Below are 9899 nucleotides of genomic sequence, written 5' to 3'. Positions count from 1 at the left end.
TTTTGTTGTGCACGAGTGATTTAATTGGATTTTGCTGAACATTTAGAAATTGATTTAGGTCAATTTTGTTTTCTAATGGAGAAAGCATGTGGCGAAATATTTCTAGTAATTCTCCTTAATCTATTATTTTTTGATAGTTCTGTGAAATATGAAGGTTTTGCAATGCCTCATCATGCTTGAATGGTGACACTTCCATATATCTATATATTAATACTTTTTGGCCGTGTTTACCTACCCGGTTCCCTTATCCCAGTGTTGGATTAATTTGGGATTAGCAATGGGATTACACTGTATGGGACAAAGTACTACTACGTTTACTACCACGGACATTAATCACAATATATCCTTATGCATCTGTTTATCTGCAGGGATTATTTCGAGCATTTGCTAGTACCTTTACCTTTTTGCCCCCTTCAAATTATGAAATTACATAGTCAACTTATCCCGTTCTTCATTTTTCTTTCCCAACCTTTCCCCTAATTATGCTTTATCTTTTTCCCCCCCTTTTCCCCTAATTATGTTTTATCGACGTTTTGCGGCAAACAATGAGATTTCATCCGACGAACCCTTAATAAAATACTTAGAAACGATTAACTTTAGTGATTAATGATCTTGAGTATGAAGTATGAGATTTCCAAATAAACGTCAACATAAAATTTTAGATGGTAGCATATGTACCACCCTCGGCTACTTTAGAAAGAGATCCATTAGCCTGCTTCCTAAATAAAAACGCTAATGAACATCATAAGCTATTGGTTCCCAACAAGCAACGTTCATCATTGTATCCCAACCCGAATAAAGAGCACCGTACAGTGTTCACAGAAAATAATATAAGGCAAGGCATAAAAGGATAAACTAAAATAATTTCACTGAAGATGTACAATCTGATTGCTGCTCATAAAACAAGCATCCAAATACTACCAGCAATTCCGTTCAGTAGATCATGGTATTGGAAGTTTCAAGACACGAAAATCATTTCTTTAACCATAAGATGACATCATCAGATATCCATTGGAGCGACGCCTTGGTCGGCAGGGGGGCCCTGATTTGCAGAAGCTGGACCTGGTTCAGCAACACTGGCTTGGTTCGGAGCAGCGGATTCATCAGTTGGGAGCTCTTCACCAACTACCTCGAATTCAAAGGCTAACCGACACTTCTGCTTCTGATCTTTATTCTCACCCTCAGCTTTTAAAATCCTAAACCAAATGTACCAGGTAAACCACATAAATCCAGTACAAGTTTAAAACTGAGAAAGTTTGCACACATCACAAGCTAAAATAAAATTTTCCAGGGATAGCTTAAAAAACAAATGGTGATGTTTATAAAGAAACTTGGAAAATCATTTATTCCTATGCAAAAACTGGCACATAATACATATACAAGTGCAGCCCCAGACAGTCCATAACAAGTAATGTGGAGAGCAAATGAAGATAAAATCAGAAACGCTAAAACCACGACTGAAGATCACCACCTGATCTCTATATGAAAAAAAGCCACAAAATCCAGGAAAAAGTTCGTTTTACTACATAGCATCAGATTTAGATATCATTTAAGTTAAGCTCAAAACATCAGAGTAAGTTGCAACAACATTATGTCAAAGAGTACTAACACAAACTTTAACAAGAGATCAAGAAATTTTCTTCTTAGACTAAATTGGAGGAGACTAAGAGAAGTTTTTGGCGGTAAATCAGGTAATCATCAAGGCCACTCCCTTGTGATTAGAGTGCAGCTCCCTTGATCTCAGACCTATGCTTAAGCAAAATCATGGAACAATGCTACAATGAAAAATAAGTGCAAAGTTGACAAGAAATATAGGAAATATTTTCATGAGGAAAGTTGCTTTTGTGGAAAAGCTATAAAAAGGAAAATCCAGCATATCACAGAAATATCAGATTTCTCCTTAATATAAATTACTCCACATTGATCAGTTGAATATAGTGTAGTGCAACATTTCTTCAAGTTACTATTGCCACCAAACCGTTGACAAATATCATACAAACCAACTATCAAATGCTAGTTTCTCTTCATTACTCCTCCAACTGACATATATACAAACAGCTACACCATTTTTCCTTTTCCAAATGATCTTTTCTCAGTTAGTTTACAACAAAGTCATGTATTCCTTGGAATAAATTCTATTACAAGAAGTCTGACAGTGTACACTCCCATTCCAAACCCTACCCCTCAATTCAAACAAATTTAGTTGTACAATTCCCCTCGCTGGTATATAGAGTACAAAATTAATTGAATTCAACATAATGAACATTAACAAAAGTTTGCCCAAGGTTTTCTTCATATCCATCCATGAAATTCCCATACTACTACTCCTCAATCAAAACCCAAACTCTCAATTACAGAGTTCTCCGCATCTGTACACAAGAAACCCCCAAAAGAATACCATCAATGAAAAATGAAGCAATTCTCGTCAAAGCATTAATTATGTTACTGATATACATTAATCCGTTTTTTTTCTTGTGATCCTTTCACGAATTTCTACACTACTGGTCCCCTAATCTTAAACCCTAACTCTCAATTAGACAATGCTCCACAGAATAAACCACCAAACAAGTACGAGAAACAAGAAATGAAAGACTTAGGGTTTAACCAAGAAATTAAACTAAACCTGAGCCTTGTCGTCCATCGGCCATCAGTCCGGTGATGGCCACACCGATATGGTCGTCCACCTTGACCCAGTTAATAAGTGACCTAAACCAGTGGAGTAGATGTAATCTTCCTTTTTCTTGCTATTCTTTCTTCTTCTTTTTTTTTTTCACGGTAAAAGAAATTTTCAAGGGGAAGGGCCTTTGAATTTTTCAAAATAATGCATGTCCCATGTTAGGCTTATAAGGATCAACTGGGCAGCGTTTTAGCAAACATATATGATTTCACAAGAACTCCTATGATTGAGTGGAAGCAGAGACATTCCAACTCTATTTCAAAGCAATTCAAAATGCATGAAATTAGGCCTCAACCACTCCACATTTACTCAGAGCAACAATCACATAACGCAAGTGCACATTCATGTCTCAATCTTATGCTTCTTAAATCACATTTATTCATCAAATTACCAACTATCATTCTCCATAAACTCGAAAAAAAAAGTAGTAGTTTGATAATATAACAGAAAATAAATGAAAACTTCAAAAGGTGGAATTCTTTACATTTGAAATAGTTTATTGGATCCTTCACATGAAAATTGTATGAGAACTTCCATGTTATTTCAATTGAACCAAGAGTCTAACCCCAAAAGGCTAAACAAAACATATTGACATTCGAGGAAGACATATTGTTCACTTGAATGAGATTACACTGAAGTACATTTAAAAAAAAAACCATTAGTAAATCAATTCAAAAACCACTGAAAAACCACCCAAGATTATTTTTCAAAAGAACAAAGTTCCTAGATCTAAAGAAAAGTACCTTTGAACTATGGTGCAAATGATGAATATCAAGATTTCAGGATAATAATATACACACATAAAAGGAAACATGTCTAATGAATGAAATGAAAAGTGGAAGCCAAGAAAACTTTTTACCACCATAATCACTATGCAAAGACTTTTACTTTCTTTAATCATCATCTGTGTCATTATTTTCAAAGCCCCAGCCTCCAACATAGCTGTAATATTCCTCCTCGTTGCCACCTCAAACACATTCACCTGGTAGCTACCATGCATGAAGACAAATAGATAAGTTTACAATTCCTCAACTTATACTACTGCATGTTCATATGAGGAATTAGTGTATTGTGTGTCATTCGGCAATTTTAAATAAATAAATCACAAACAGGGTTTACTTCTAAAGCCTTGTATAAATAAATGTTTGCTACCATGCATGATACATCAGAGAAGTCACAACGTACTCTTCCCATGTTACTAGACCCCTAAAATGCATACAGGGTCATCCATTTTACCCATGGAAACTTAGACTATTCCAAAGTGAATAAATTACAATCTTAAAATATGAGGGCATGAGGGAACTGGAGTAAGAGGTATGATAGGAAATGTGACTATGCATCGACACTTAGTGGACCTGAATCCTGATAATAAAAGGTAGTATATCACGGAAAGGAGTTCAAGTGTATCGTGGCTTCTTCAAATTTCAACCAAATTATATAAGTTAAGATACTACAGAAGTTTATATGTTGTAAGAAGGAAAAGAGAAACAGAGGAGCTAGGCTCTATGCAATTTCCTTCGGTTCAGAAGGAGATCTAGCTATATAAAATTACTATTGTTAACGAATCTTAAACTTCAGCCAGGGAGTCTGCGAGTGCCTATCAGAGATGAAGCCATAGTGTTAACGAAGTTTTTCTTACCTTAGCTTGAGAATGTCATAGTTCTCTTCTTTTTGGATACAGCCAATAAGTTTCCCCACCTAGCAAGCACAAGTAGTGAAATTATTGAAAATTCAGAACAAGCTTTATTAATGAATTACACATAAGGTTCCAATCTACTTGGAAAAATAATGTCATAGAGAGAAGGGGAGGAAAGGAGAGAGAGGAATAAGCGCCTGCGTTAGGTACAAGCACATCCATCGCAGCATCAGTTTTATCGTCTTCATTGACCTTCGCATAGCACGCTTTGATTGCTTTTGGATGGTTATAGACAATAACATATGCTTTGAACTTCTCTTCAGTCAAGTATCTGCCATCAGCTGCCTATGGAGACCTCATTGTAGCAAGATATTGCATCTGCATAATTACTCTGTAAATGCATTATAGACAATAGTTTCTTACCACCAGATGTTAAAAAGCAAGTGAAAATTAAATGACATTCGTTAAAATCATGCAACTGATCCTTGTTATACAGAACTACTTAAGTTCCTTTAACTTCATATTGCTGCTCAGCATTTGAGGTAAAAAGACCAACATAATACCTGCTGCTTGTATATTACAGCTAAGTTAATGAGAGGGGCAGAAAGTCCTGTTGTAACAGCTAGTGTTGCCTTGTAGCACTGAGCTGCAACACTCATGATGTTCCTTTAAAGGATTAAAAGAAAGATTTCACAATCATAAACAAGCTAATGGTAATACAGAAAAAGGAAGCCTGTTCGCATAAAGACAGAAATATACCTACACAACAAGCAATTGAATAAGAGTAAGAAAGCACTAACTTGGTAACAGTGGATTTATTCCTCCACTCTCCCAGCATCTTTTAATGCATTGCCTGGCAATAGAAAGGACGTGAAAAAGAGAACCACCAGCAAAGTTCATCATAAATATACAGAAAAAAGATTCAGTGGATCTTTATATGGAAATGATATCCTAACCATGTTATTGCTCGCTTGTAGTTGAGTATTGCCATATCATGATTGCTCTGCTCATACTATACACTGGCTAAGTTTCCTGCAATATTTGCTTTACAGTCAAAATCTCCAAAACAATGGACCAAGCACGTGAAGCTCATGAACATAAAGAGATTAACCAAAATCATAAATGAAAAATGAGTCTTTCAGCTCATCAAAGCCAGACAGCCTCCGCTTACTACAGGAAAATGACAGCTAGAAAATCTGAAAATTTGGGAAATATAATGTATTTGACTGAAAATCTGATTTCTATATTACTTCTGATTTATGAAAAATATAATGTACTTTATTTATATTGTTCTCTATGAAAAATACTAATTATATAAACATATCAATTATTTTTGTGCATTAGTGCCGTTCTTACCAAAGGCGCGTGTCGTGCCATGTGCCACGGTGAGCCATGAGCCATTGACTACTATGCTTTAGGGAAACATGAATGTCAAAGTGCCAACTATCGAAGAATGCGGAAACAAAGAAACCGCCTGACATACAATATTTGAATTGCAGAACTCGCTCCTAGGTGAAAATCCTAAAACTAACTATCAAAAGAATGGAGCAGACATGTACCACAACAGTTTTAGACTTGCATTCATTGTTCTTTCACGTGGAACATATGACTGCATTGCTTAAAATGATAAGTAATTAATAACACGAAGCCTTAACCATCTATCCTTCAATAACTTAGAAGACTATCATATAACTAAGAACAGCAAGAATCCTTGTGGACACACCATAACCAAAAGTGACAGTTTCTTAAACAAGACATTCGTTACTTGTTATGATGATAGCCGTACTTTACAAGAAATTGCAAAATGGATGAGGTCAAACCTTACACAAGCAATTATATAATGAAGTAACCACTAATACCCATGTAGAAATTATGATTCACAAAGCATAATCTCCAACAACGACCCAAAAGTACATCAAACGAAGAAACCCTCTTCACCAAAATTCAAGAAATGAAATGAAAGGAAGATTGCAGTGGTTTTGAAGATTTTTACCTGTGGGTTTTTTCTATTTTCGATTTTTCTGTATTGTACCCAACCTCTGTTGCTGCTTCTCCTGTGGGTGCTGCCTTTGGATAGGGGCCCATCAGGCCCCATCATGTTCTCCGGCTTGAGTCGGCCGTCGTCGGCGCACTCCACCACTAACTCCATCGTGGCTCATTCGCTGAGGCTACGTGTGCAAACTTTTCTTGGTTTCATTCCTTTGTTCTTTTTCTTTCGAATTTCGCCGAGGCTATGTGTGCACAAAGCGAGGACCACCAACACTTCCCTTGGGCTACCTTGATGTGGAGCTACATGCACAGATTCCAAATTATTGTTAATGAAAATTAAAGAACCACCAGGAAGCGACGTCTTACTGTAAGTGCGTTCGGACGAGGATGCGATCACGAGGTTCTTACCCGGTGGTGTTTCTTTCTTGGATCTTGAGGGTTTTTCCCGGGGATGGAGCGGTTTGATGGTGGGTTTGTGAGAGGTGATTTTGAAGGTTTTTACAAAAGATGGGAGGGAGGGAGTTTGATGGTTTCTTAAATCAGAACAGAAAAATATGTGAGGGTTTGATTGTGAGTTTCTACAAAGTAGACTAAAGATGGGAGGGACAGAAGGAACGGGTATTTTTGTAATTTCTGAAAGTATTCTTATAATTTTTTCTGAAAAAATTATTATTTTAGTCTGCTAAGTATGTCTAATTTTAATTTTAGTTCGATAACTATGTCCATTTTTGTTTAGGTTCAGTAACTTACAAAATTGCTTACTTTTAGTCCTCTAGCAAATTTTCGGACAATTTTATCCCTATGAGTGCATATGGACTAAAACTGACTTTCAAAAGTTGCATAGGAGTAAAATTGTCCTAAAATCTACTAGAGGACTAAAAGTAAGCAATTTATTAAGTTACTGTACCTAAACAAAAATGGACATAGTTATCGGATTAAAAATAAAATTAGGCATACTTAGCGGACTAAAATAATACTTTTCCCTAAAAAAAAAATAGGTAAGCAAATTTTGACTTTTTTTTCCAAAAAGCTTTGTTTCAAATTCAAAGTGAAAGCCAAAAGTATTGTCTTTCCACTTTCAAGATTGAGCAATTTTCAGTTTTAGGTCAGTACTTCTTATAAAATTTATATTTAGAATAAAAGATCTAAACAAATGAAGAAGACTAAAGACCACAGACACGAAGATTTGTTTTTTGGAAAAAAAAAAAGGGAAACAAAATAAAGAAAGATAGATCTACAGTACCTTTTGGACTCTTGGAGGCACTTGTGATGGTGGTGAGGATGGGGGTGGGGGCGGAGGTGCCGGAAACTTAAAATCCAATGGCTTCGGAAAGAGCACACCATTAACTCTCTAACATCCATAGAAGTTATCTCTCTCAAGTATTGTCTACAAGGTGAAAAATTAACATTGGTCAGAGCTTATTCAAAATTATCACATAAAATTGAAAGTTGAATGTAGTTGAATCATTGGGAAGATCTACATTGCTTTCTTCGTTTGACCCGTGCTCCATCTTTTCTCCTCTGCACAAAGAGTTCTTCGGAGGATGTGTGTGTGTGTGTGTGTGCGTGAGAGAGAGAGAGAGAAACAAAGATAATAGAGAATGCAGGAGACAATGACAAGAGAGTGACTAAGCAACTGATGAGTAATAAATTTTGTGTGTGTGTGTGTGTCGTGTGTGTGAGAGTGTGTTTGTGTAAATTTATAAAGAGTGAACATAACAGAGACAATTCTCACAATTTTATTTAATAATATCTATACAAACTTAAATAAGATATTTTCATAACAAAGTGTCGGGATGATGCCACGTTAATACATCGTATTGACGTAGCACTATCCTTAGTGTTTATTATGAAACACCTAATGTAGGCAAATATTTCTTAAATATAATTTCTTACTGGTCCTTGGACAGATGACTAGAGTGAAATTGCTAAACTAAAAACGATTTAAAGCCTAAAATAAAAAATAAAAAAATCAACAACAGATATATACGACTTAATAGGAAATATAAATATATTTATGACACATAAAATTATGTCCAAATTTGAAATATTCCTAATGTTGCAATAATTAAATAACATAATCTAACTAAATCATGAAAAAATTACTTTTATATAAAAAAAAGGGTCCACCATATAATTTTACAAACCAAAGCCACTCACTAACCATATATAATTAATTTACCACATAAATAATAAGTATAGTAAATCATACACATCATAAAATGACTTTTCCATAATACCTTGCAAATGTGTAGGCAATTTAAGAGATTTTTAGTAAGGTCTAATATTGAAGATATTAATGACACATAATTGAAATTAAATTTTAAATATGTTGACTGTATTTTGTATTTTCTATTTCTGCTATTGTAGTGTGGATACTAAATTAAATGTGATACTCTAGATAGTTCAATAGAAAGTTTTTTAAATTTTATGTGTAATTATTCGAATATTAGTTATCCAATAAAATTCAACTTAAAGTAAAAAAGTAGTTATCGATTATTTTTTGTAAGAAAATATACCTACAATTTAGTGGCACATAGAAACAAATAAATGTGTTAATTATTAAAAGCATATAGATCATTAATTGGCCGTACGATCATAGATAATTAATATGCAGTTTTGTTATGTACGAGATTCAGTACGGAAATATACTTTTACTGTGTACGGATATGTGATTTTTATTATGTACGAATGTATATAATTAATTCATGATTAGGTATAAGATATTTATAATATCTGCATAAGAATGTGGAGAAATTAAATAAAGGATGATTTTTCTTGAGTCTTCGTATATATATAAAATTTCCAAAAAACAACATACGAATCACAAATTTAAATTTTTAATTAAGTTAACAATTAGCCAATAATAAAAATAGCAAATTTCTAAATTACATAAAATCCTTTTGCTGAGACCTAAGTTCCACCATTTAATGTAATCCTTTTTGCAAGTTGCATAAATCATTTTTGCCCCTAAATCAATTCTGAATATAATATCTTGAAATGTATTCCACGTTTTGGTGCAATTCTGAATATAATAGCTTCATTGTGTTCTATTATGCGCCTGAAGGAATCTTTATTTTCATTTAGATTTGGAGTGTTTCATTTTGCACCTCAAGGTAGCTTTGATCTTTATTTAGCTTCGGGCGTTTTTTCATGTGCCTGAAGGAATCTTGATTTATTTAGCTTTTGGGCAATTTATTATGCACCTCAAAGAAGCTTTAATCAACATTTAGCTTCGGAGCGTTCTATTATACGCCTCAAAGAAGCTTGATTTAGATTCGGGACGTTTCGTTATGCACTTCAAGGAAGCCTGATTATCATTTAGCTTTGAAGTGTTATATTATGCGTCTCAAAAAAGCTTGAATGTCATTTGAGTTTATTACTCCCTATTTGAGTGCATGTTTTTGTGATGAGCGTATATTTATTTATTTATTTGCATTTACTTTAAGCTGTCATATTATTATGCATCAATAAAGGCATATTAGCCCAATTGTTCAGAGCATTACGCTAATGGCGCCAAATGTTGCAGTTCTATCTTTTGGAAATTTAATTAAAGAATATATAAAAAAAAAGGGAGTCGGCGCCGCACACAAGGGA

The 9899-nt window shown here is 34.4% G+C and overlaps 1 long non-coding RNA gene across 3 annotated transcripts; it reads right to left on the bottom strand.

Moving 5' to 3' along the window:
- Nucleotides 1–669: 669 nt before the first annotated feature.
- LOC105178981 lies at nucleotides 670–6876 on the bottom strand. Of its 3 annotated transcripts, none has more exons than XR_002288488.1 (8): nucleotides 6711–6876; nucleotides 6307–6602; nucleotides 5270–5345; nucleotides 5073–5166; nucleotides 4877–4979; nucleotides 4317–4704; nucleotides 3537–3666; nucleotides 670–1196 (listed from the first exon to the last, which is right to left on the bottom strand). It is a non-coding gene; the product is annotated as an uncharacterized LOC105178981 (long non-coding RNA). The 3 variants fall into 3 exon arrangements; XR_002288486.1 differs by having other exon boundaries at nucleotides 672–1196; nucleotides 5114–5166; nucleotides 6711–6875; XR_002288487.1 differs by having other exon boundaries at nucleotides 672–1196; nucleotides 4317–4691; nucleotides 5114–5166; nucleotides 6711–6875.
- Nucleotides 6877–9899: the final 3023 nt, after the last annotated feature.

The sequence above is a fragment of the Sesamum indicum genome, unplaced genomic scaffold, assembly GCF_000512975.1.
Source record: "Sesamum indicum cultivar Zhongzhi No. 13 unplaced genomic scaffold, S_indicum_v1.0 scaffold00119, whole genome shotgun sequence".
In the NCBI taxonomy this organism is placed as follows: domain Eukaryota; kingdom Viridiplantae; phylum Streptophyta; class Magnoliopsida; order Lamiales; family Pedaliaceae; genus Sesamum; species Sesamum indicum.
This window is presented reverse-complemented; position numbering and strand designations above follow the sequence as displayed.